This window comes from Peromyscus maniculatus, chromosome 1 (assembly GCF_049852395.1).
Source record: "Peromyscus maniculatus bairdii isolate BWxNUB_F1_BW_parent chromosome 1, HU_Pman_BW_mat_3.1, whole genome shotgun sequence".
Taxonomy (NCBI): domain Eukaryota; kingdom Metazoa; phylum Chordata; class Mammalia; order Rodentia; family Cricetidae; genus Peromyscus; species Peromyscus maniculatus.
The window spans coordinates 149,443,920-149,471,781 of NC_134852.1; the positions used below are offsets into that span (position 1 = coordinate 149,443,920).

Below are 27,862 nucleotides of genomic sequence, written 5' to 3' on the forward strand. Positions count from 1 at the left end.
GGTTCCATGTGGTTTCTGTGTCTGTGAACCTGTGTCCCCCTGCCAGGGGCTGCCCTGGCAGAGCCAGGTTCCGTGGCTGTAAGGAAGTGCCGTACAAACTGGTCTGATCCTAGTTTACAAGAGTCAGCCATGTGCGAGCCATCACAGCTAGTTCACATACTAGGTAAGTACACTTGTGATTTGGAGAGGAAAAGATGGATGTAGGCTGAGTCCTGCTGGCCCAAGGAACCTCTCACTAGGGGGCCTTGCTTCCTTGCCTCTCTCATTTCTCACACTGGAAGAATCTGCCACCCACAATGGCAGCTGATAGCAGGTCTGGAGTTTGGGTACCGAAGTTTGTGTTCATTGTAATTTCACAGTCCAGTAGAATGGAAAATGTTATCATAATTTAAAAAAATATTGCTGGGCGTGGTGGCTCATACCTGTAATCCCAGTACTTTGGAGGCTGAGGCAGGAGATTGCTTTGAGTTGGGGCTGGGCTACAGAGTGTGTTCTCCACCAACCTGGGCTACAGAACATGACCTTGTCTCAATACTGAGTTCAATAAAAAGTTGTTATTACGAGAAACGGAAAGACAAGAAAGAGGATCCCTGTCATAAGCAGTGGTGCAGGCATCGTCCTGATTCTCTTAGGGCGGGGATTGCACGTGAATCCTTCACCATCCGCTTGCCTAGGTCTCTAGTGAGAGCAGCGTGGCCTTCTCCGTCAGAACATCCAGATGGGCTCTTTCCCCACCTCCCTTCTATTTTTGGCTTTATTATGGCAGGTGAGAGCACTTTTCAGGATGTCTATCCTCCTAACAGATTCTAAGCATAATGGTTTCGGTGTGAAATGTCTCCCACGGGCTCATGTGTGAACATCTTGTCTCCAGAGCCCCAGCCGCCGAGCCCCCTGCTGTGAAACTGAACTACAAAAAAACCCCACTCCTCCTCTAAGTTCCCCTTGACCTAGTATTAGGTGGCAGTGATGAGAAAAGCCACACATAGAGTTCATAACACGCCTAGTGTCAAGCATGGCCAATTATCAGCTGTGAGCAGTGTCCTATAGTAGATATCTGGAGCGTGTGTCTGCTCCCACCGCCCACCATTGCAATCTTATGAATGTCTGGCTTGACCGTGGTGGATACCTCACAAGTGGAGCCATGTGTCCCTTTCCTGCCTGTGATTGGCTTGCTTGACTTTCCACGATATCCTTACGCAGCATGTTCAGCCATGCTACTGTGCATGGTGCAAATCCTTCTTTGTCAAAACCAATATCTCACTATGTGTACCCCACAGTTTTCAACCCCCCCCTTTTTTTTTTTGGTTTTTCGAGACAGGGTTTCTCTGTGTAGTTTGCTCCTTTCCTGGAAATCAGTTGGTAGCCCAGGCTGGCCTCGAACTCACAGAGATCCACCTGGCTCTGCCTCCCGAGTGCTGGGATTAAAGACATGCACCACCACCGCTTGCTCGGCTCAGTCCCTTCTTGATGAGTGCTCTTAGCCCACTTTATGTGAATGGGTTTGCTATGGGTCACTACAATATCATGAGCGTGTTTTAGGGAGTCGGGAGTTGGCTGGGAGGGAAGTGGCCTCAGGAGGGCTATGTGTGCTCCACTGGGCTTGCCTTGTCCTGGTGTGGTTGTGTGTGGGAGCGAGGAATGGTCCTGGGGAAGAGGACAGCACCAAGGGCTGTGTTCCCTGAGCTGCTGTCCCAGCTTGGGGACAGGTGCCACAGCCTGGAGCTGGGAAGAGCATGCTGCTAGCAGTGTTCACAGCCCGGTTGGGTGTTTCCTTTGAGTGTTAAGAATATAGGAGGCTTGGTTAGGGTGCAGCCCACACTGGCTGTTCTAGGCCAGCAAGGCTACTCTATCCACCAGGTCTCCTCAAACCCTGTAGGTATACTCAATGGTTGATGGCTGTCTAGGAATAGAGAGACTTGAACAGAAGTCTTTGCCTGGTATGGCTGGCACAGTAAAGGGAACAGCTGAGATGCAGAGGGGCTTAAACTGTCCCTGGCAGTAGGTGGAACTCAAGGGCAAGGTCTATTATGGTGTCCACACGGATTGTCACCTTTTAGGAAACCTGGTCTGCCCTGCTGAGGCCCTGGCACCCTTTTCATGTTGTGCATCTCATTCTTCACTGCCCTGTGTAGTAAGCCAGCTTGGATTACCTAGTGTTTCTTTTTCTTTTTTCTTTTTTTTTTTAATCCAAAATGTGTTTATTGGGATGGTTCCCACTCATCTTGAATCAGGTGCTTTTCAGTGCTGCTTCCTCCTGAAGGAGCATCCTTCTGTCAGTCTTGCTTTTCCGCCTGTGGGCTGACAGAGGACAGTGGAGCAGCCAACACACAAGACTACCGTTTGTGCATGGCTAAAGACCGTGGTGATTTTATAGCATCCTGGGCGTTTCATGTCCATAAAGTAGGAATTGGGGCTCTGCACCAGGCGCTTTTTCTTGTGTTTCCTCTTTTCCTCTTCTGGAGAGGGATGAAGGAGATCCTTTGCAAGAGGCATGTTCTCGTAGGGAGGTCGTCACCGCCGGAAAGGCACCTAGTGTTTCTTGTCCCTACTGGGACTGGAGAATCAGAGGGCAGGTCCAGCATGGAGCATTTTTACCACTGGAGCCTTGCTGGCCTTACAGCTATGCATTCATGCTATGGATTCCTCTGCAGCTCTGATTCCATGCAGATTCCATGTCGCAGAAAAACTGGCCATCCCAATCACCCTTCAGAGAGCAGACATAAGTAGTGGACCCGGAAATCCACTTGAGTCGGCACCAAACAATACCATGAAACATCCCTTCCTACTGGCTTATTTGCTTTCTTTCTCTCTCCCATTCTTTCTTCTTTTCTGGGAATCAAACCCAGGTGCAACAAGTATTCTTAACCACTGAGCCTGCTCTATAGCCCAAAGTTGTGTGTATGTGTGTGTGTGCACACATGCACAGTCACGATGGGTGCACACATCATATCACATATATATGGAGGTTAGAAGTAAACATTGATCCTCAACTTCTGTCTTGAGACAGGGTCTCTTGTTCTTTGCCACTGCACATGTTAGGCTAGTTGTCTCCAGAGCCTCTGGATTCTTCTGTCTCCATCTCCCATCTCACAGTAGAGGCACTAGGATCACAGACACAGGACCCACACCTGACTTTTCCATGTGGAAAAGGTTTTTGTACTTTCATAGAGTGTTTAAGACCTATTGAACTATCTCTCAGACCTCTTTTTTTTCCCTACTTTTCCTTTTTTATTTCTTTTTTTCTTTTGTTGTTTTGAGGCAGTGTCTTGTTGTGTAACCTAGGCTGGCTTGGGTTGAACTGGCAAGGTAGCCCAGCTTGGCTTCAAACTTATGGCAAATCTCCTGTCCTAGCCTCTTGGGTGTGGGGATTATAGGTGTACAACAACACACCTAACTATTTGACTGTCTTCTTTCTTTCTTTCTTTCTTTCTTTCTTTCTTTCTTTCTTTCTTTCTTTCTTTCTTTCTTTCTTTCTTTCTTTCTTTCTTTCTTTTTTCTTTTCTTTTTCTTTTTTTTTTTTTGTTTTTTGAGACAGGGTTTCTCTGTGTAGCTTTGTGCTTTTCTTGGAACTAACTCTGTAGACCAGGCTGGCCTGGAACTCACAGAGATCCGCCTGCCTCTGCCTCCCGAGGGCTGGGATTAAAGGCGTGCGCCACCACTGCCCAGCAACAGCTTGCTTTCTAAATTGGCTGTTGCCCCTCTGCTGATGTTTTACGGCCTTTGTATTGTATCCAGTTTTGTTACACACACATGCTCCTGCTACACCCAGGCCATCCTAGGTTCTAGGCTGGTGTCTTTTAGGGTGGAGACACACAGAGCAGGATTGTGCTGCCCCAGTGCTCACCTTTGACAGGAGGTTGGCAGGTGTGTGGTTTTTGCCACTTCCAGTGAGCATTGGAGAAGCCTGTGTCCTCAGCAGTTCAGAATGAAATGTCAAAGAATCACCAGGAAGCCTGAGTTAGGGGACCTTCCAGCCACCACCAGCTCGGTTGAAATTCCAGAGAGAGGAACCTTCTGGAGCCAGGACTTGGGAGCCTGTGTGCTCTTCCCTGGGCTCTAAGGCGAATGATCTTCTGCCATCCCCCTACCCCCATAGTATTTTAATTAAAATCTCGGGAGGAGAAGATTGTTTTGGAAGTAAGCCAGGAACTGAGATTCAAGATCTTCTCCTTCTGTGTACCTGCCCAGCATGAACCCTGACTCTATCTCAGGGTGGAGACAGGCCAGGTAGGGCTACCCAGTGGAGGCCTTTCTGGAGGTACCAGAGAAAGGTGCTATCTCCCACTGTCCCTAGGGATTCCATTACATGATAGGCTTAAAGAGGGATGGGGGGACTTTGTAGGCTGTGTGTGTTTTAACTGTGGCAAAATATACACATTATAAAATTGGACACCCAGACCTCTTCTCTTGAGCAGTGCATGGTTCTGTGGCATTAAGTACATGTATATTTTTGCAAAACCACCATGGCCATCACCTCCAGCTCTGTTCTCATCTTGCAAAACTGAAACTTTAGGGGCTGGGGGAACAGCTCAACAGTTAAGAGCCCTTTCTGCTCTTCCAAGTGTTAGAAACAAAGAATAATCTTGGTGTCACACAAAGGAATTTTTTAATAAAAAATCTATTTATTTTTGATAGAAGGGTGTGCCATGATTCAAATAGGCTAGTAAGCACACCAGGGTGGGAGGAACCCTGGGTCTTTAAGGCAGGTGCTGACTGTCCACAGGGGCCTTTGTGTAAACAGCAACTTTAACCGGTGGGAGAGATTAAAGATGGGGGAGACTTGTGGGATACTGACCCTTGGCAAGCTGGCTACCTCTGACAGAATAAGCCTCTTCTCTCTCAAGAGGACCTGAGTACAGTTCCCGGCACCCATGTTGGGCATCTCATGAGTGCCTGTAACTCCAGCTCCAGGAGATCTGACACACTCTTCTGGCTTCTGTAGAAACCTGCACATGTAGACACACAGACATATAAATCCAAAAGTAATAAAAAGGTTTTTAAAACCTCTGAAACTTCATCCCCCTTAGATGCCAACTCTTCATGTAACTCCTCTGTCCCTGTTTCCGATCTGACTGTTCTGGGGACATCAGAAGTGAAATCACAATGTGGATCTTCAGTTGTGACTGGCTTATCTCACCAAGCATCATTTCTTCAAGTCTCACCCATGCTGCACGGTGATGTTCATCTGTTATGCTAAGTGTGCTGGCATCCCCTTCTGTCCTCTTCTTTTTAATTGATTTTTTTTTTAAATTCATGTGTGCATGTCTCTGGTGTCAACAGGCTAGAAGAGGGATGGCATCCGGTACCCTGGAGCTGGAGTTGCAGGCAGTGGTTAGCTGCCTGACATGGGTGCTGGGATTTGAACTAGTATCCTTTGGAAGAGCAACAAGTACTCTTAACTGAGAAGCCATGTCGCCTTCTTTCCTTCCTTCTTAAGGCTGGGAAGGACCATTAGCTGTTTGCATTTATCCTTCAGTGTATGTGTGTGTTGTCCACATTTTTACCTTGTGTACAGTGCCTCTGTGGACATGGCTGTGGGAATAACTGAGGTTGTTTTTATACATAACTGAGGTTGTTTTTATACTGTCTATATCCAGAGTCCACTATGAACATAGCTGTGTGGATGCCAGAGCCACTCTTTATTTATTTATTTTGAAATAGGGTATCACTATGTAGCCCTGGTTGACCTCAAGCTCACAGAGATCAACCTGCCTCTGCTTCCCAAGTGCTGGATTAAAGCGGTGTGCTGTGCTTATCCCTGAGACCTTCTTTTTGTTTGTTTGTTTTGTTTTTGTTTTGTTTTTTAAGACAAGTTCTCTCTGTGTACCCCTGGGTGTCCTGGAACTTACTTTGTAGACCAGGCTGGCCTCAAATTCAGAGATCCACTTGCCTTTGCCTCCTAAGTACTGGAATTAAAGTTGGGCATCCCCACCCCCTGGGTGAGACCCTTTCCAAACAAAACAAAACAAACAAAACAAACAAAAACCCCAAAACAACAAAAACAAAAAATTAAAAAAAAAAAACCCACAAAGCACTGCCTCCACCCAGAGTGGAGCTCCGGATTATATCACAATCTCTTTGAGGTGCTGCTGTGCTGTTTCCACGGTGCCAGCCTCAGTTTCCATTCCCACCAGTGGTATAAAAGGTCACAGTTTCTGCACAGCACTTGCTTTTTCTTCATGCTGTGGGCACTCACCATCCTGCGGCTGCGAGGTGGCGTCTCACTGTGGTTTTGATTGGCATGTCTGTGGTGGTTATTGACAGCAAGCATCCACTCCTGTACTTGCTGCCATCTCTATGCTGGTGTCTGTCTTCCTCTTGACGTCTTTGGGGGGAACCCATCTGCTTCTCCCAGTAGATTTTAAGCTTTTTTGAGAAGACCCATGCTTGACTCTCTTCCCTACTTCCTGGGTGCAGTTAAGGAAGGCTACCGGTGGAGTACAGATCCCCCATATCTTCCAACTGTTAGAGGAGCCTGCAGTGCAGTGGGCAAAATAGATGGAAAATTAAGGCATTCGTTTATAGTGCTTTACTAAACTAAGCTTTATGTTTAGATTTTTTTTGGGGGGGGGGATAAATTTACACAGTGGCATCTCTTGGTGGTAAGCACCTTTTCTCCTGGGGTTGCACAGATATGAGGACACATATCCAGCCCTGGCACACACAGGAGAATTCCCCCATGCCAAGAGCCCCCCCCCCCCCCAGCCCTGTTGCCCGGACAGGAAGAGGTAGCTATTTTTCCTTGGCACATTAGCTCAGCTCTTGCTCTTCACAGGAACAGGCCCACCTGGCTGTGCCTTTGTGTCTGGGCTCTTCCATGAGTGCTGTGTGTCTGGGTTGACCCACTTTCATCCGCGGCAATAATTCTTTCATCGTTGCTGAGTAGTGTTCCGGTGTCTGGTTACATCTCTCTTTCCTCCGTTCACCTGCCAGTCTGGGGCCCCCATAAAAAAGTAAAAAAGTGCATTCCTGATACTCCTTCTCTTTTCTCCTCCTCCTCTTTTGCCCTGGCTGTCCTGGATCTCACTCTGTAGACCAGGCTGGCCTCAAACTCACAGAGACTCCCCTTCCTCTGCCTCCTGAGTGCTGGGATTAAAGGCGTGCACCGCTATACCTGGTTTGATATTCTTTTTCTAAAAAGCAAAGTTTTATTTTATTTTATTTTGGTTTTTCAAGACAGGGTTTCTCTGTATCTTTGAAGCCTGTCTTGGATCTCACTCTGTAGGCCAGGCTGGCCTTGAACTCATGGAGATCTGCCTGCCTCTGCCTCCTGAGTGCTGGGATTAAGGGGCAAAGTTTTATTTTTGCCCAATTCTGTTTGAGTTTGTTTTTTTTTTAATTGATGTGTGCGTTTGTGTGTGTGTGTGTGTGTGTGTGTGTGTGTGTGTGTGTGTGTGTATGTGTGTGTGTGCATGCACGTGTGCATGTGTGTAGGTGGAAGGACAATTTGCAGGAGTCAGTTCTCTCCTTCCATCACGTGGGTTCCCGTCATTGAACTTCAGGCATCAGATTGGCAGCAGATGCCTTCACCCACTGAGTCATCTTGCTGGTCCTAATTATTTATTGTCCAATTAAATGTTTTAGATGAGCATACAAAGTAATGAGTTATACCAGGGTGCCTTCATACATATGTTAAAATTATAATTAAGTTTTGGTTAGCATACAAAGAAATGGGTTTCACTATGTCATTCCGGACACAGATACCATGTTTTATTCTCATTTATCCCTCCCCAGCTTCCCGCCTCTGTCCCCTCTTCCTTTTGCTGGTCCCTTCCTCCCCACTTTTCCTCCCTCTTCCCCCTGCCCCTCCACTCCCCTCTCCCCCTCCCCCTGATTTCATGTCACCCTTACCCTGTTACCATTTCCTCTCCCTACTTTCTCTCCCTTTACACCTCTTCTTCCCCTTTAATCCTAGCACTCAGGAGGCAGAGGCAGGGGGATTTCTGTGAGTCTGAGGTCAGCCTGGTCTACCTAATAAGTTCCAGTCAGGGCTACACAGTGAGGCTTTGTTTTACAAAAAAGTGAAAAATGGACTATCAACCTATCCTTATTCTCTGTCTCAGAGTCCCATCCTTGGTCCTCAGGTTGTACCAGTGGTATGTGCTCTGGCTCAGCCTTCCTGTTTTCCATGACCTGGAGGCTGGGGAGGCCACTGGTGTATTTGGAGATGCTGTTTGTCACTTGAGTTTATCTGATGTGTCATGATCAGAAGGAGGAGGTGATCTGGGACAAGAACACCTCAGCAGGGACATTGGGCCCAACGTGTTGGACATCCTGTAGTTCCCAGGACCAATGCTCCTGCCCTGTGTGAGGTGCTCTGTAAGGTGGCAGCTTTCCCTTGCCTGTTGTCATCAGGAAATGGCATGTGGAGCCTGTGCGGTCATTTCCTGCTTCTGACTCCAAAACTGCACACTTGCACCTTGTGGGCTCTGGTGGGGCGCCCCCAAGGCTGCAAGTCCCTTCTTCCCATTTACACCCACTAAGTGGAGTTTTGTGGTGAGGACAGGTGGCTCCTACTCCTTGGGGATGAACTTATTTCAATCAGCAGAGGACTCTGGTAGTTGCTTTATGCCAAGGCTAACTTCCAGGGATCACAGCCTTTACTTAGCTCTATAAATGTCTCTAGCTTCAGCTTTCAGAGACAGGGAGGCCCCTGCAAGCTCTCCACAAGCCTGGGTCAGGGGAGAGGCTCTCACTCTGCAGCCCAGGCTGGCCTTGGGCCTCCTGCAGAGCTGGGATGACATGAGTGCACTGATTGCACCTAGCTCTGCATCCGGAGCTTGATGCCTGTTTGCTCTTGCTTCTGGAACTTAATTGATCTTTGTGCCTGAAAGCCGTGGAGATTTGTCTTTAGCTTTGATGTCTCGTAGTTTTACTAGATATGTGCTGAAGTCAATAAACTGGATTTAGTTTTCTAGGGGCCTGGTGAGCCCTTTGAAATTCAAGTTGTTGTTGTTTTTTAATCTATATGGGAAGCTTCCTTGTTATAGCTTTAAATTTTATTTATTTATTTATTTTTATGTGCATGAGCATTTTTGACTGTGTATGTGCCAGTGCAGTGTGTGTGCACAGTGTCCAAGAGGGCCAGAAGAGGGCTTTGGATCCCCTGGAACTGGAGTTACAGAAGGTTTGAACCTCCATGTGGGTGCTGTAGTAACACATGTCCCTGGAAGAGCAGCCAGTGCTCTTAACAGCTGAGACATTCTCCAGTTCTGGTTATAGTTTTAAGTGGTCTCTAGCCATTTGTATATCTGCCTTTGCCTCCCCTCCCCTCCCCTCCCCTCCTCCCCTCCCCTCTCCCCTCCCCTCTCCTCTCCCCTCCTCCCCTCTCCTTCCCTCCCCTCCTCCCCTCCCCTCCTCTCCCCTCTCCTCTCCCCTCCTCTGTCCTCCCTTCCCTTCTCCTTTCCTCTCTTCTCCTCTCCTCCCCTCCTCTTTCCTTACACTGTAGCCCAGGCTGGCTTGGAATTCACTGTGTAGCCCACACTGGCCTTGAACTCATTATGGGTTCTACATAGTCTATTCAGTGGCTGAAGTGGCTGAAGATTAAATACGTGAGCTCTGTAGACCAGGCTGGCCTCAGACTTTGAGATCCACCTGCCTCTGCCTCCTGGGTGCTGGAATTAAAAGCATACGCCACCACGCCAGGCCCTTTTAATGTTTTCTCTGTGTCATTTTATTTTTTTGGATTTCCTGCCTTACTGATCATCAGTGTCTCTTATTAAATTTTCATTTGAGTCTCTTCTCCCTTGAGCATCTTAATATGAATTTCTCATTTTTAAGATTTTTTTTTCTTATCTCTGCACTTGGGAGGTAGAGGCAGTTGGATTTCTGTGAGTCTAGGGCCAGCCTGGTCTATGGAGTGAGTTCTAGGACAGCCAGACCTACACAGAGAAACCCTGTCTCAAAACAAACAAACAAACAAACAAAAAAAGAGGTATTTTTTCTTCTAGTCATTTCAATAATTCTTTCTTTTTTTTCTGTCAATTTTGGCTTTGCCGTTTTTCTTGTTTTACACCCTCATGACAGGATATCCTATAGTCCAAGTTGGCTTTGAACTCACTGTGTAGATGAGGCTGGCCTTGAACTACTGATCATCCTGCCTCCACCTCCAGAATGCTGGTTCCTTGTTCAGTTTTCCTTGTGTGAAGTCTCGTTTCTCAGTCTCTCCAGTTCTCTCCATGGACTTGGCTTTTCTGTATAGGATTGCTCTGAGGGCACACTGAGTCAGGTTGCTAGAATCCAGGCATCCCAATGACAGCTTTCTCTTTCTCCTTTTCTCCCTCCTTTCCTCCATCATCCCCCACCCCCACCCTTCCCTCTGTGTAGCCCAGACTGGCTTGGAGCTGGCCTGTTCTCTGACCTCAGCCATCTCAGGCTAGGATTCCAAGTGTGTACACTGTGCCCAGTTGTCCTTGCTTCGTTAGGCAAGAGCTGAAGCAATGAGATACGATCCTAGACCTTAGATTTTTATGGGTGGCTCTGAGTATTGAACCTGGGCTTCAAACAGTCTAGGCAAGCCCTCTGCTGTGGAACTACATCCTCGTCCCTACCCTTAACCTCTCTTTAAGTCACATGTCTGCTCTTTTCCCAGGAGGTGGCATTTTGAGTTCTTTGAGATCCCTGCTATGACCTGGCCAGCAACTGCCCAGTGTCCTCTAGCTGGTGGCTCTCACTGCCCAGTGTCCTGAAGCTGGTGGCTCTCCCTTGCCTGGGCTGTGCACGCCTTCCTTCCCCGTCTGTGTTTGTGAGTTTTCCAGGCCTGCCTTTGCTTCCCATAAGGGCCTGAGGCTGGAGTGGGTGAACAGCAGGAGCGATGCAGACTGGGGTCTGTTCCTTTTCTTTTCCACTCACATTTGCTCGGCAGCTTTGGTGTTTTCTGTCTTTAAGTATAGATTTGTGAAGACTTCTTAAGGCTGTGGAGTTATTTGTATGGTTTAGGGAGTTGGTTAGTCCAATCATGCATGACCTTCCAGGATGACCATTCTTGTACAAGTCTGTGGACACTTTAGTATTTCTGGGGCAATTCCTCAGAGTAGAATTGTTGGGCCATAGGATAGGTGTGTATGTGTGTTTGTGTGTGTGTGTGTGTGTATATGTGGTTATATGTGTGTGTGCATATGTGGTTATGTGTGTGTGTTTGTGTGTGTGTGTGTGTAGCTCAGAGGTTGATATTAATGTCTTCTGAAGTCCATCTTTATCTTATTTTTGGAAGCAGGGTCTCTCAAGAAATCTGGAGCTCACTGATTTTACTAGGCTGGCTGGCCAGCAAGTCTTGGGATCCTTCTATCCCTGCCTCCCAGCCAACTGTTCTAGGACTGACAACTGGCACTCTTGCTGTCCCTTCTGTTGCTTCAGGAGCCTTTCAATGGCTGTGAAAGTTGGGCTCTTGTTTGGGAAGTGGGCAGCGAGCTATTTCCACAAGAGTCCTTTGGTTCTTGGTAGGTAGAGAAGTTAGTTCACCACCAAAGGACTCTAGACTCTTCTCAGAGTCCTCACAGAGGGCCTCAGAGAGGCTGGAGCAGGTGTGAAGTGGGCTGTCCCAGTATCCATGACAAATGCCCTCTAGTGATGTGAGGAGCACACACCAAGTTGTACTTTGGTGCCTTGTGTGCAGAACATCAGCAGCATTGGAGAAATGATGTGAGTTAATTAAAACACAACCTTTCTCCCCCAGCACTAGAGGGCATTTGTCATGGATACTGGGATGCCAGTCAGCTATGCCAGGTGACGGCAATGGAACCAAAGGAGGAAAGAGACATTGTGGCAAAGCACTGTCATGGTCCACATGGCAGCAGAACCTGTGGCAGGATCTGGGTGTGTAAGTTGCCTCCAGTCTCAGCTTTAGTTAATGCTGGCTTGTGTGTCATGTGCCTGACTGACCTTCCTGTTTCTTTCTTTCTGACATCTTAAATTAAACCTTTTGTTTGAACTTGAGAACATTGTCAGCAGGAGCTTAGCACTGGTGTCCTGGTTTTGACTCCTGTCACACCAAAGTTTGTGTGCCTTCATACTAATAAATTAGCATTCTCCCCATGAGAACTGTGGGTCTCAAACCCCAATTTCCTCATCTGGTTCAAAGACTCTGAGGAGAAATTTCAGCCCCACCTATACACTGGAATTTGACAAGGAACAATGTCATTTTAAATTAATTTTCAAAGTGTTGTTGACCCTGGTCTACCTGGGCACTATGCTGTCCTTGTCTGTCTATCTGTCTACGTTTACCAGCATTGGCTACAACTTGTTATTACATGTGAGTGTTTGGGTGACTTTTCTGTTCCTATGATATTCAGCTTACAAAGAAGAAAGGTTTACTTTGTAATGATGGTAGAGGCCATGACCAACCTCCAGGATCACTGGGCCTTTGATGGCATTGCACGTCATAGATGAGATGGCACTGCACAGCATAGATGAGATGGCACTGCACAGCATAGATGAGATGGCACTGCACAGCGTAGATGAGATGGCACTGCACAGCGTAGATGAGATGGCACTGCACAGCATAGATGAGATGGCACTGCACAGCGTAGATGAGATGGCACTGCACAGCATAGATGAGATGGCACTGCGCAGCATAGATGAGATGGCACTGCACACCATAGATGAGATGGCACTGCACAGCGTAGATGAGATGGCACTGCACAGCATAGATAAGATGGCACTGCACAGCATAGATGAGATGGCACTGCGTGTCATAGATGAGATGACACTGCACAGCATAGATGAGATGACACTGCACAGCATAGATGAGATGGCACTGCACAGCATAGATGAGATGGCACTGCACACCATAGATGAGATGGCACTGCACAGCATAGATGAGATGGCACTGCACAGCATAGATGAGATGGCACTGCACAGCGTAGATGAGATGGCACTGCACAGCATAGATGAGATGGCACTGCACATCGTAGATGAGATGGCACTGTGCATCATAAATGAGATGGCACTGCACAGCATAGATGAAATGGCACTGCACATCGTAGATGAGATGGCACTGCACATCGTAGATGAGATGGCACTGCACACCGTAGATGAGATGGCACTGCATGTCAAGGCACGGGAGGCTGCTCATCTAATGGTGGTCAGGAAGGCTCTGCAGTCCCAGTGTCCCCTTCAAAGCACACCCTCTAACCTCACATCCTCCACTAGAACCTACCTCTTAAAGGTCCTACCACTTTCCAGACTTTCAAACTGGGTCTTTGGGGAACTCCTTCAAGCCACCACAGTGCTCACGGCTCAAATTCTGGCCCTATAGTCTAACATCTGGGCACAGCCTGCCTTATTTCCAGTGGGTAGTGTGCTTTGGGCACATCCTCTTTCCTTGTTGCATTCCGCCTTTCCAAAATCTTGATCTTTTCCCTAGCTCGGCCTGTGAGGCTTGGATAAGGAAGGTGCCGAGAGCCAGGTGTCTGGAAATGGTAGCTATGGCGCATCCCTAACAACTCCTGCTACTTAACTGTTGTCCAGGAGGCAGATAAAAGCCTTTGAAATGTACATGTACAAAAGCCTTGGCATTGAGGGACGTCCCACAGGATGGGTCTCACATCTGGAGAAGGGGCACCAGGCTCTTTAGGAGGTCGTGGAAGGTGTGACTCTTCCTGCCCCTGCCATGGACTTAAGCGAATTCTCAGAAAGCCTTTAGGTGTGCTCCTGAGTATAAAGGCATAGAAACTGCCCGCCTTGCATTGCCTGCACACTCCGTCCTCACAGTCACGGCAAGTGGGCCATAAAAGCTTTGAAAGAACAAAGCAGTTCTTCCTTAGATTTAACACATAAAGCCCCAGACTAGACTCTGCCTGCTGCTGCTGTTTGGGCTGCCAGGTGTCCCAGGTGAGCAGGGCTCATGGCACATGCTCTTGTATGGATTCCCCTGTCACCTATGCCCTTGGTGCCTTCTAGCTTTGGTATGCCCAAGTTCCGCTTTGGGTCCCTTGGTGTCAGATTAATATGCACACATGCTGCTCTTCTGCACTGGGTCCTGTTTGCATCTGCGATCTGCTCCATATGTATTATGGCAGGAGGTTGTGGACCTGGTTCAGAGAGGTAATAGACTTGTTCTGTGAACTGCTCTTGAAGGCAGGCATCTGAATTACAGGATTTCTGCCCCACCCATGGCCCACAGGTGTGACTGGCAAAGCTCCATTCTACATGCTTCCTACAAGATGCCAGACAACATATAATGGCATAAATCCACAGAGTCTATTTGATGGTCAAAGGAGAATTTATTTGGGAATTAACTCACAACCAAAATAAAGAAGTTGGTTGCAGAATCCTGAAGGGGTGGGGCATGGTCCACTGCAGTTCTCAGGAGAGCTCAGCATCCAAGACCATGAGGTATCAAAGAGAAGAGACCACATATATGTACATCTCAGGTCTTAAGGGTCCCTGGCGGCCCCGCCCAAGGGCCAGGTACCTGCAGCTACCTGCTGTCTTACTAGGGGTGGTACTTCAGGGCATGGCACAAACAACCACCCACTACAAACATAGGATCTGAGGTCTGCTTAGATCACTGTGAGTCCATCCTGAGTGGAGCTGGGGGTCTTCACAATCTTGGACAAGGCCAGGGGAAGGGGGGATAACTGATGCCCCTCACATACGCTGACATCTTGTTGTCCTTCCTCTTTGCCATTGGAGCTTGAAATGGAGGCGGTTGCTAGGTGAATGGTGGAACAGATTGTTTGGGCTTTACTGTTCCGAGCTGTGAAGACTTGTATCATTCATGGCAGCTGCCACTGGAGCATAGAGTTTCTCCTGCTCCTGACCCTACAGTGACTGGCTGGTTCCAGGTCTTCCAGGTGGACTGGGAGGTGCTGGTGTGGTTGCCCCCTGAGCCTCTGAAGCTCGTTGCTGGACCTTGTTCTGGAAAAAGGAGATTCTCTCTGGTGGCTCAGCCAGGGTGTGGGGTGTAGTTGTGGGGACCTATGTGCTGCTTCTGACTGTGCAGAGAAGGAGCTCAGTATGGAGGCTCTGAAGATCCAGGGTCTCTCTCCCAGCTCTGTACCTGGAAGGTTGTGTGTGTTTGTTTTTGTTTTTTCCTCTGGAGGGATGTTTAAAAAAATCTATTCACCCAAGGTAGACAGGCCAGTGACAGAACAAGGGAAGGTTTCCATCCATGTCTAGGTTGGCGATCCTGTGAGTTTATTAGGGTTACTTATAGAGCATGGGGGACTCACCACTGGGAAGTTCCCTGGATGACTCACAGGCAGCTACGCCTCTATCTGTTTCCCAGCCAATGTATTGGTTGTTACATAGCGGCAATCGGAATCTTGGGGAGTTTAAAGACTACCTGTGGATCTCAGGAAGGCCTTTTGGGTTTTGTGACCCTCTTCCCTCCTTCCACAAGAGGACGTTAATGGGCACAGACTCATGAGGTCTCGAGTAGGTCATCACCGCTGCTCTACTGCAAGATGCTGATGGTTATGACAATCAAATCTAAAGGAAACAGCTGTACAACACTTGCTTCACCCACTACCTAGGAGAGCTCAACATCACCCTCCCTGGGAATCCTCAGAAGAGCCATGCTTCTCTCCCCTGATACAGTCTCTGTGGTGGGTAGCTGCAGGCCTGGGGAGGGGAGGAGAGGAGATCATGGTGTACTTGTGACTAGTCCGTGTGAGGCTGTAATTCTTCAGAGATTGGCCCTCCCTGCATGACATGGGCTCTGGATCTTTGACAAGCTTTTTTTAATTTTTATTTTTTTATTTTACAATACCATTCAGTTCTACATATCAGCCATGGGTTCCCCTATTCTCCCCCCTCCTAGCCCCTCCCCTTACCCCCAGCCTACCCCCCATTCCCACCTCCTCCAGGGCAATTCCTCCCCCAAGGACTGCCATCAACCTGGTAGACTCAGTCCAGGCAGGTCCAGTCCCCTCCTCCCAGACTGAGCCAAGTGTCCCTGCATAAGCTCCAGGTTTCAAATAGCCAATTCATGCAATGAGCACAGGACTTGGTCCCACTGCCTAGTTGCCTCCCAAACTGATCAAGCCAATCAACTGTCTCACCTATTCAGAGGGCCTGATCCAGTTGGGGGGGCCCTCAGCCTTTGGTTCATAGTTCATGTGTTTCCATTCATTTGGCTATTTTTTTCAATAATTGAGTAAAACCGAAATTTATTATAAGCCACAGCTTTGACAAGCTTTGATCTAGTGACTGGTGAGACCTGAGGTGTACTGCAGTGATGTAACTCCTGTGCTCACTCAGCTATGGAGGCCTGGGATCCAGCAGAGGCTGAAGCCCCTTCCTCCACCACTTCCCTTCCACCTCAGGTGAATGTTGGATGCCAGGGACAGGACCACCCCAGGCCCAGCAGGAACAGGAGCTTGCCCAAGCAAGTATGACAAATGCTCTTTTTAAATCCCACTCACAGAGTGCCAAAATCTGCTCTGAGTTAAGACTCCCATCCTAGATCCCAGACTCCCATCCTGGGTTCCAGACTCCCTGTCTTGGGTTCCAGACTCCCATTCCTGGGTTCCAGACTCCCTTCCTGGGTTCTAGATTCTTGCTCTATGTTCCAGATTCCCTCTTAAGCTCCCAGAACCACATTCTGGGGGCTTCTACTTCCAGCCCCCGACCCCAGGTAAAAGCTGTCAGCCTGCATCCCACCAGAGTTCCTGTCCTCCTCATTAGGATCTGAGACAAGGCATGTAGGTGTTTTAGGAAGGGACCCCAGGGAGCAGGGACAGGGAGGACCACTTCAGGGAGGGAGGGTAGTACTGTTATTTGGCTCCTTCTATGGCTGCATTTTGGATGTAATCCCCTTGCAACAGAAGCAGGTGGAAATAGACTCATATTTGCCAGCCCCAGAAAGGGAAGGGGAGTGTCAAATGCCCTCTCCTGACCCTGTTGGCAGAGCATTGCTTACAAATGCCTTGTGTGAAGGAGACTCCGCTTCTAGAGTGCTGAGCAGGCCTTAGGCCACACCCTGTGGTGGCAGCAAACTGGGAGCCTGGAGTGTGCAGGAATACATGGCCAACTGTTCTGCTGTCAGGCCGTGCCCGACAGAGGATGTTCAGAACATACACACCTTCCCAGTGTGGAGCACACAATTGAACCCAGCATACAGCCGAGGCCAGGAGACCAGGACTATGGCATGACAGGGATTGTCTGTGCCCGTTTGCTTTGGTCTTTCCACAGCTCTGCATACAGTTACCTCTTCTCTTCCAGTGTGGCAGAAATGTGGGGTCCTCAGCTCTGGGCACTCTGGGCTGAAGGCAGCAGCTGTGCCCCATATTAACCCACGTGAAAGTGGCACCATCCTCTTCTCTGCTCCACCATTGTGAATGCCGGGCATTCTCTGCTCTGGTTTGCATGACATATGCCAATTAGCAACGAACATAATGGTGCTGTGTTCACTTTGGGTACTGAGTACAAGTCAGGGAGAGGACTCAGAAGGCATCCCATTGAGAGAACCTGCCACCAGCCCTTCCCAGGGCCAGATGGGTGTTTTGTGGGATCCTTGGCCATCTTTCCTGTGAGTGTGTGCTGGCCCACGTCCCTCCTGGGCACTGCTCAGGTCTTGGGGCTCCTGGAGATGAGTATACATGGTGCTGCTCCTAGAGCCTGTGAGTGCTATTTGCTCCAAAGTGGGCCCAGGGCCTAGTTAGTGCGGCAGATTGGTGAGTGACTTCAATGTGTGTGTGTGTGTGTGTGTGTGTGTGTGTGTGTGTGTGTGTGTGTGTGTGTGTACACACGCATGCTCACATGGGAAGGGCTGTATCAGGGAGTAGGAGATCACATTTTTCTGGGTGGATAGCACTATTGAAAATGTATACCTTAGGTTCCAGAGTCCCAGCTGCAATTCACTGGCCATGCCTTCCAGGTCTGTGGTGTCCCAAGGTTCAGGGGGCCTTCAGGGCTGGGCATGGCAGAGGGCCATTGCAGGGCTATCACATCTCCATGCTGTGGGATTGTTGGGTGGCCCTGACAGAAGATGGCTTCTAACCTGTCTAATCCTGGACAGCTGGTAACAGTGATGACAATTGTATTTTCAGCTACACACCCATCCTTGAACCCTCTTTGGGTTTGCAGGGGTGAAGAAGAGCCTTTCTCCCTTCTGAGCTTTGCTTCTCCTTTGGGAGGCCCCAGGGCCAGCCTTTCTGTTGCCAGTGCCCAGCAGGCAGGGTGGGGACATCATGATGCATCTCAGTGGTACTGGCTGTGCGGCCATCAGCCTCTGGTCTCTAGCTGGGGATGGTTCTGTGGAGTGTTGTTTTTTTTTGTAGAAGCCAAGCTTTTCTAGGGGTGGGGGAAGGGACCAAGTGTTTGGGTCAGGAGGCGAGCACCCTGATAGGCCAGTGTCCACCAATTTCTACAGAAAGTGTTTAACATAGTTAACCTGGCCACGGCCAGGAAGCAACTCTGACCATGTATGGAAGGAGAGGTCAGGATGAGGCCTGCCACTTCTGTCTTCCCAGTGGTGCTGAGCTAGCCATCGGGATGCCCCAGCCTCAAGTCCCACACTGAAGCCATTTGTTCCATAATGGTGCATGGTGCCCTCAGGAGAACATGGCCGCTGATAGTTTGCACGTTTCAGAGAGGTCCTATCTACTCACAATGGAGGCAGGGGACAATTAGAGCTATGGCCTGAGCTACCCACCGCTATCACCAGCTGCGGTGACTCTCAGTAACCAGACACGCAGAGAAAAAGCTTATTTGACCCCTGAGGGGTGTTGGGGGGTTACCTATGCTTTTGCCTTTTGTTGTCAGAGCACAGGGGCTACTTTAAAAGGGAAATAGAATTGTTGGCAAGATTACAACTGTGCTACATTCTCCTTCACCAACTGTCACAATGCTGGGCTTAAATGCCACTGGGATTGGCTCTAGCCCCAGGGTTTCAGGAGGGAGAGGAAGAAATGGAGAGGGAGGAAGGGAGGAGCTGATCTAGGCATCAGAAATATGAACCCTGGAGCTACAAGGCCACGAGCCAGAGCTGTAGCTGCTGTGGCCAGTGCAGGTCTCCTCCATCCCCACGTGTATTTTCTTACCCATTCATAGACAGGGGTGAGAGGGTAAACTCTACTGTAGGAAGCTGCAGCTTAGGCCCTGCCCAGTGCTCAGACCACACCCCCCAAGAGCTTCCTGATACGATATCAGACTAAAAATCCCTATTAAGCCCCAAGAAAAACTTGTCTGTCACTACCAGCTCTGTGTGGATGCATTTTAGGGAGACTGTGAAAAGCCAGGCCTTTCCTCTCCCACATTTGGGTCTCGACTTGAGATTTCCAATGTGGAGGTAATGGTAAGATGGGTCTGGGTGGCACCTTGGTCAAGAGGGACAGTGAGCAGCAGACATGAGGTAACTCTGCAGGGGCATGGAGAATACAACATCATGATTCTAATAGACACCGAGAAAAGAGTTCAGTAAAATGCGATAACCATTCATGATGGCAAAACACAAGCATTTAGCAAAGTCAGAATACAGATGGGTCTTGAACCCGATGAAAAGCGTCCAGTGGATCTGCAGCCAGCATGGTGCTCAATGGGAAACTGTTGGGAATTGCTCAAGTCAGGACAGTAAGAGGCTCTCACTGTTCTCAAATGTTACCGGTACTTCTCTAAGGCAATAGAAGAAAAATAAAAAGTAGAATTGGAAAGGAAAAGAAAAAGAAGCTATCTTCCACCTATACTGTCTATGCAGAAGACAGAGTATGGAACATACTTTCAGAACTTATTAGTTTATTAACTTTCTTTTCTTTTCTTTCTTTCTTTTTTCTTTTTCTTTTTTCTTTTTCTTTTTTTTTTTTTTTTTTTTTTGATTTTTCGAGACAGAGTTTCTCTGTGTAGCTTTGGTGCCTTTCCTGGATCTCGCTCTGTAGACCAGGCTGGCCTCGAACTCACAAAGATCCACCTGGCTCTGCCTCCCAAGTGCTGGGATTAAAGGCGTGCACCACCACCGCCCGGCAGTTTATTAACTTTCTATTCCAACGTCAATATCAAAAGGATCACTGGTGTTTTTGTGAGGGTTCTCTAAGAACAGAACCAATGGGAGGTGTGTGTGTGTGTGTGTGTGTGTGTGTGTGTGTGTGTGTGTGTGGTGTGCATATATAGATATGTATGTGTATAATATATACCAGCTTATTACTTCAGCTAAATAATAACAACTAAACCACACCTGAGATGCTGAGAACTGGGTAGTTGTATATTCCTTGAGACTAAATGCCTCAACAGTCACACAATAGCTGTCTCTCCTGAGGTAACAACGGTTAGTTACTCAGTCTACACGGCAGATTCCTCAACAGTTCCAGTCTGGTGCCAGAGAGCCTCTAAGCTCAGAACACTCCCAAAGTCCAAACAGGACTTCACTGAACATGGCAAGTTGGCTCAGAGGGGTTAAGTCTGAACAAAATGGCAGAGGATCTAGCTTTCCAGACTTCAGGCCTTCATCCAGCATAAGAGGAGTGACCCTGGTGCTGGTGCCAATGCCAGAGGCCAGCTCGCTGTGAGATGACTATGGCCTAGTGAGAGTCACCAGGCTGGTTGCTGATATGGGAAGACCAAAACAAAAAAAGACCTTCCAAAGAACGCCTAAAGATTTTTTTTTTACTTTACACAATAATGATTTGTTAAACAATAAATTAAAACATCATAAAACATAGGAGAAAAGGTGGATAAATGATTAACATCACTGTAGAGAGAAGAAAATCTAAAAACTGAAGGAAAAAATAAAAATAGTGACAACCCTGAAAGGGTTAATAGCCAAGAAAGCCTCATTCAAGGCAGTGAATGACAACTACTCCCACAGAGACAGAGGATGAAGGAAGGGCCACATGCACCCACAGAGGCCTGAGCAGCCAACAAGCATGTCTAAGATGGCTCTCACCTATCACTAGGGAAAGCAAAACAAACTCACTCAGTGTGGCCAGCATGGATCGTGGCCAGGTATGGTGAGGAGGCAGCTTACCATGACTGGTCAGTACTTTGGAGACAAGCTCCAGTGTTTAACAACGTCAGAATTCCTGTTCCCCCTTGCTAGCCACGCCCACCCCACCCTGGGTATCTGCTTCAAAGACACCAGAGCAGGTGGGTGTGAGATTCACACCAAGGTTTCACTGTAGCATCATTCATGAAAATAGAAACCGCCTAACTCCTCATCAGTAGAGAGGAGGAGGAAAACTCAGTCATGTGATTTTTTTTTTTATATATCTGTGGGAATACAGTGGAGACAACTGAGGATCTACACACCCCATTGTGGATAAACATCAAGAGCACAATGTTGGGCAAAAGGCTCTGCAGAGTATGACATCACTTCTGCCATGTTCCACAACACACAGAGCAATAATAGGATGATCATGAATATGGGCTTGTGAAATGAAAGCCCGAAGCCACCCATGGGAGTAATGAAAATAGGTCTGAGCTATGAGCAATTGCCGTAGGAGGTGTGACCAGGGATGGGACATAGGAGCCCCTCGCTCCTGCCAGAAGCTGATGTGGCGGTAGCTTAGATGGGTGATGGGTTCTGGATGCTAGGTGGTGGGGCTGTGAGGTGCAGGAGAGGCAGGCGCCAGGTGTTCAGTAAGCTGATTAGTGGGTGGGGAATTAGGAGCTGAAATGGAAGGAAGAATGGCCTTTGGGTGTGGGGGCAGATCACCTGGACTTCACAGGTCTGCGGCATCCCTGAGTGGGAGGATGTATGGAACTGGGTTTCCAGTGGTGCGCTGGCAGTTTGGGGATCACTGAGTACCCAAGTTCTCCTAAAGAGAACAGGTGACAGTGGCCCCCTAACAGGAAGGGAGAACAAGGGTGAGGCTGTCAGAGGTTAATCCAGGGGCCTCTTGGTGACAAGAAAGATGGTACAAGATTCCCTAGGGGGTTACAGTTGCCCACGCGCTGTGCGACAGGAGTGGTCCTGTTATGTGAAGCTCCATTCCTCAGGTTGGCCGTAGGGCCGACCTGTTAGTCTGTTGGTTCCACTCTGGGGGTTGAGCCCTGGTTCCGAGAGCTGCAGGCTTCTGCAGGAGGTCCGTGAGGATTGCTGTTTTCTTATGACTCCTTTATTTTCCCTAGTCTCTACAGTGAGGAGATTTATGTTGTTAATTATGTGTATGCACGTGTGTCTGTGCACATGAATGTAATTGTAGGCTGCCTGGCATGGGTGCTGGGAATGGAAATCAGGCCCTCTGTCAGAGCGCTGCGTGCTCTTAACTGCTGAGCCATCTCCTCACCATCTCTCCAGCCCCCACAGACTTCCTCCTTTTGTCCCTCCCTCCCTTCCTCCCTCCCTCCCTCCCCCCTCCTTCCCTCCCTCCTTCCCTCCCTCCCTTTCTCCCTCCCTCCCCCTTCCTCCCTCTCTCCCTCTCTCTCTCTCTCTCTCTCTCTCTCTCTCTCTCTCTCTCTCTCTCTTTCTTTCTTTCTTTCTTTCTTTCTTTCTGGGTCTCACTGTGTAGCCCCTTGGCTGTCCTAGAGCTTACATTGTAGTCCAGTCTGATCTCAAACTCACAGAGATCCATCTGCCTCTGTCCCCCTCCTCCAAGCACTGGGTATATTTTCTTTGTATAGCTAGGAAACAGATATGTTTCAAATCAGCTAGCTGCTACCGAAGGGTTATACCTTAGTGTGGTGCCCAGACCCTGTCCCTTCTACTCCCAGTCAGCCTGGAGACTCTAGAAGGGGGCTGTCCCTTTCTGAGGCCCAGGTAAGGACAGCCTTTGGGGAACACATTTGTTGCAGTGACAAATGAACATACCTAGTTAATTTTGCATAAGTTTGTTTTAAAATAAAAATAGATTTTTCTGACTTACAATACATATTCATAGTCATAAAATACATGTAATTTAGAAATTCATAAAGCAGAAGGTTAAGTCCTCTGGGTTTCTGTGACTTAGAGGTAAAACCATGCGATGTTTTGGTAGATGCATGTTCAGACTCTTTTAAAATGTGCATTCCGGGGATCAGACTCAAGTTTAGGGCTTGTGCATCAAGTACCTTTACCTGCTGAGCTATGTCCACAGCCTGCTCATTTATTTTTCTGTGATTTCTCTGTGACTGCTGTGAACAGCCCATGCAAAGGTGTGCATGTACTCATGGGCTCACACACTCATGCACACCTCCCCACCCTCACCCCCCTACACACAGACATACAGACACACAGACACAGACACACAGACACAGACACAGACACACACACACACACACACACACACACACACACACACACACACTGTGCACACTTTTTCTTTTTCACCGTGCTGGGACTTGAGCCTGGGACCCACCATGTGGTGGGTGTGTGTATACATTTACAGCCAGCTTTTCAAAAGCTTAGCAATAAGCTGTTTCTGCCTTACCCGTTGGCAGCACAGACAGAGGGCCCTGTCAATGGTACCATTACACACTCGTGTTTGCCTTTTGCTGTTGGGGTGGATTCTGTCTCTATTGTTGGACCTTAAGGTGGCTTCCAGTTTTACATTCTTGTGTTATTGGAAACATTGCCGTAATCCTCTTCAAGGGAGTAATATTTAGTTCCTTAGAGCACTGCCTGGCTCAGGGTGTAACCAGGTGTATTGTGAAATAAAATACAACCTGAGTATGTTCTAATAGTTGCCAGCTCCTGACATGGAGGGGAGGGGAGCTGTCCTCCGAACCGGTGCTGAGATTCAGGATGGCCCCGCTGTGTTGATGCTCTGGCACCATGGTCCACCCTGTGCTACAGCACAGGGGGTGGTTGAGAACCTGACCTCAGACTCCCCATCCCGCAGCACACTGGTTAGTTGTGGGTTTGAGGGCGGGTGGCTTGACCTAAGTTTCCTTGGCTGTGAAACAGCAAGAACAGCAGTGACTGGCGGTGGGGGCTGCCGTGATTGGCAGGGGAGTTAGGACAAGAAGGAGCACAGAAGAGCATCTTTGTAGAGTGTTCCTGTTGCCACCGCAAACAGGTCATTTGTTCTAACAGACTGGAACTAACCAGACCCAGACAGACAGCAGATATCAGGCCTTCTGCCTTAGTGTGCTGCCTTCTATTATTACCTGTCCCCCTGGGGGGGGGGTGATGACTGTGGGGTCTAGTGTGGGGGACATGACTTTGGGGCCTGACTAGAAGAGGCCGGTGGGAGGAAAGGGTGGTGCAGGCCAGGGCACTGGGGGTGGGGCAGGGCTGGTGGGAGCAGAATGGGCATGCAGGGTCTCCCTGCTTGGCACTGGAGAGCCAAGCCTGGGTGCCCATATCTCAACTGGATCTAGACTCAGCTGTAGCCACAGTTCTCTTCCTGGTGGTTAAGTCCTGGAAGGGCAGCCAGGGTTACATTGTTTTCCCCAATTCAAGCAAACCAGATGGAGCCAGAGTGCTGCCTGCTGCCGGGGGAACCCAGGAGACCCACACTTTCTAAGGAACTGCTTTTCAGGCCAGCAGCATTCCCCAGAGTCACTCAGACCATGATGCTGAGCTCCATAGCACTCTTCTATTTTCATTACTCAGTGCTCTACCTACGCGCCTTCAGAATGAAAATACCCTTCTTAGTGGAAACACATTCCGATAGTGACCTTACAGTGACATAAAATCCCTGTGGGGATTCAGTGCCCCAGAGGAAGAGAGGAGCAGAGTGTATGCAGAAGCAGCCCGAGATTGGGACCCACCCTGAGTGGGAGCTGTCCAGCCCTGGCCTCTGCTCCTCACTCTCCCATTCATGTGAGAGCCTGTCTAGATCCTCTCAGGAGCCAGCATTTGTCCCTTGGCTGTGTAGCTCAGAGCAGTCAGGGTCCCCACAGCAGTACAGTGCCAGAGCCTCCCCAGCTGTGGTCATCCTGAGCCTCCATATCCAGTGAGGGAGCCCAGAGTACTGAGAGAAGCCTCTGCGTTTGGGGAGAGCTCCAGCCACGCTGGCTGCAGGGCTCTGCTTAGAAACGGCTGGAGAAATGGTTCCTCCCCCCTGGATGTAGTCACAGCATGGTAAGTTCCATCTGAAAAATAAAAGCAGAGTTCTTTGCTGAGTCATAGAAGCTTCAGAGCTGATTTGCACAAGCCGGGCTGAGTCTGGACAAACAGAGAGAGAGCCACAGCATCTAGATGAGAGATGGGCAAAGAGAGGAGAACCTGAGGCTTGAGAATGTAAGTACGTGTTCTGAGTACTGCAAATGCTTTGTCATTTTCCATCCGGGCTAAGGTTTGCCTCTCCAGGTTTATTCTTCTTGAATACTCTGCTATATTGAGTGTGCACATATATGTGCTAAAAGTTAGCAGTGTGATATTTTGAGTGTGTAGGAACATGTAGAGGAAGATGTTCCAGGTCTGCTTTTATATGCACACTCATGCATGTACTTGGGGGGATCGCTGGGCCTGATTCTCACATAGTGTTCCTTTAAACATGGCTGTCTGTTTAATTGACTATGCAAGTGGAACCTTCCCCCTGGCAGCTGGGATGGGGTGGAGGATCTGGGTGGCAACTTTGCTTGGTTCCATGGAGACAAAAATCCCATGGGCAGAGCCTCTGGAAACTCTGGGCACAGCCTGGGAGCCTCCACTGCCTTCCCCTTCCCAGATGAATGGGGTGATGAATTGGACTTGTCTCTTGTTTTCTTGTGTGGTTTTGGCTTCCGGCCTCATCTTCTGCCTGCCCTCTGATTGGAGGGTGTCTTCTCTTTAAAACTTAGTTTGGAATCACTTCTAAGCAAGGCACTAAGAGAAGCAGCAGCTTGTATCAAAAGATATCCTCTTGTTATCTTAGAAAGGAGCCATCATTATTACAGGGTGCCTCAGTTTCTCCACTTGCTCAGAGAAAACCTGGTGTGGACTGGGGCTGGCAGGGCCACAGTGGGAAGGTATTGCGGGTAACTGGTAATAACTAAGTTATCCTAATGATATCATGAGACAACTGAGCAGTTGTGAACCTGCCCACACAGGCTGTTTGCAGCCCATCACCCGTCATTTTTGTTATTGGTTTGTAAGGTGAGAAATGTAAAGTTGCAAACAGGTCATTCAAATCCAAGATCAGAGTTGGAGACTTGAGACTTCTTGGATTATAGACTTTGAGTAGATGAGAACCAGCACGAGATCTTTATCCCCTAGATAACAGAACAAGGCTGAGCATCAGGTGATGCTCAGACTGCATCCTCCATCCATATCCTAGCACCCAGCACTGCTTGCCCTGTCTTGGAAGGACACTTTATCAAACACTTGACCAGGTTGAAGGCAGCTCCCTGCTTGCTCTGCACTTGGGTTCCCCTGGAAGACCCCAGGAGCTGCCCCAGGGCATCTACACTGGGTGACAGCTTGAGAAGTGTGTCCAAAGCTGTCTGTGTTGTCATTCTGCTGGTGTCTCAGGGCACGGGTGTCCCAGGGACCATGTCAGCAGCACGGAGAGCTGGAAAGGCTGGCCTCACAGGAACCGGATTCTTTGCCCGGTGGTTCAGTCCAACTTTGTGAGTAGGGCTCCACTCAAGGAGAAGGCTGAAGCCATGGACCTAAGCTGTGTGCTTGATATGGAGTGACTTCAGCTTCCGCTGGGCAAATGGGATAGTTAATCCAAGAAAGAAGAAAGCCTGCCCAAGGGTATTTTTTCCCTAGGCTGTTAACTTATTAAAATTCTCTCTGGGAGCCAGGTGGTAGTGGCACACGCCTTTAATCCCAGCACTCGGGAGGCAGAGGCAGGCAGATCTCTGTGAGTTCGAGGCCAGCCTGGTACATAGAAAGTTACATAGACAGTTCTGAGCCAGCCAGGGTGTGTACATGTGTACAATGAAACCCAGCTTGGTATTTTTGTTTGTTGTTTGTTTAAATGCTCTCCGAACCAAGAGTAACAGATGTGAATGTTTTAGGTTCTTTTTTTTTTCCTATTTCTATAATATTACCTCAATGAAAACAACTTAGGGGGAAAGGGCTTATTTTGTCTCACAGTTCAAAAGTCCAGTCCATCATAGTGGGGACATCCTGGCAGCAGGAGCTTGAGGCAGCTGCTCATACTGCACCTGCAGGAGAGAAGTGGTTTGGGCTCGCTGGCTCCTTTTAAAAAAAAAAAAAAATTTAAAGTATGAAATCCCCTGCCTCGGGGACAGTCCCACTCACAATTAAGATGGGTCGTTTCACTACAATAGACACAATCAAGATAATCTCCTACAAGCATGCTCATAGATTTGTCTCCCAGGTGCTTCTTGAGTCTGCCTAGTTAACCATTAACATTAACCAACACAGCACACTTGTAATTCTAGTACTCGGGGACTAAGGCAGGGGGACAGCTGAGAGTTTCAGACCCACCTACAAAAGAGGCTGTCTCAAAACAAATAAACATCAACAACAACTAAACTGAATTTCCCCTGAGCCACCCCTTTTAAATTGATTTTATTACTCTTGTGTGTGTACACAGCATGGTGGGGCGTGTGGAAGTCAGGGGACACCCTCGAGGAGTAGGTTCCTTCCACCTTTAGGTGGGATCCGGGGATCAAACTCAGGGCTCCGAGCTTGTGTAGCGAGTGTGTTTACCCAGTGAAGTCATCTCACCAGCCCTGAACCACTGCTCTTATCTTCCGGTTGATCTTCACGGCCTTGACTTCTGGTTGGTTGACTGGGCTGACTTTGACTCAGGGGAATGCTAGGGTTTGACGTCCCCACAAGAAGTCTGTGTGAATACCCAGTCAGGGCCAGCCGTGCCATAACCCAGCCAACAGGGGCTGAGCTGTGAAGAGCCCTGTGTCTGTGTGATGTTCACACTACACAGGTCCACACCATTGTCTGCTCTGCAATAAGCTGAGATCCAGTGTCATCTTGGCTTTGGGAGGGGTGTCAGAAGTGGAGGGGCCTTTGTCTGCTTTATTCCCCTCACGGAACCCCCAATGACCTTCGTGGGCCCCTGATAAACTCTCTCACTGACAAGAGATAAGACTAGGATAGTTCCCATGGTTTGCAGCGTGCTAACCCTGAGTGCTAACCTCAGGTCTC

General features: G+C 48.7%; 1 protein-coding gene and 1 pseudogene across 18 annotated transcripts in view; one reads left to right on the plus strand and one right to left on the minus strand.

Moving 5' to 3' along the window:
• The window catches only part of Jakmip3 (Janus kinase and microtubule interacting protein 3), a 132,925-nt gene that overhangs the window by 1,430 nt on the left and 103,633 nt on the right, over positions 1 to 27,862 (plus strand). The window lies entirely within an intron of this gene.
• LOC102911515 (small ribosomal subunit protein eS27 pseudogene) lies at positions 2,163 to 2,522 on the minus strand (annotated as a pseudogene).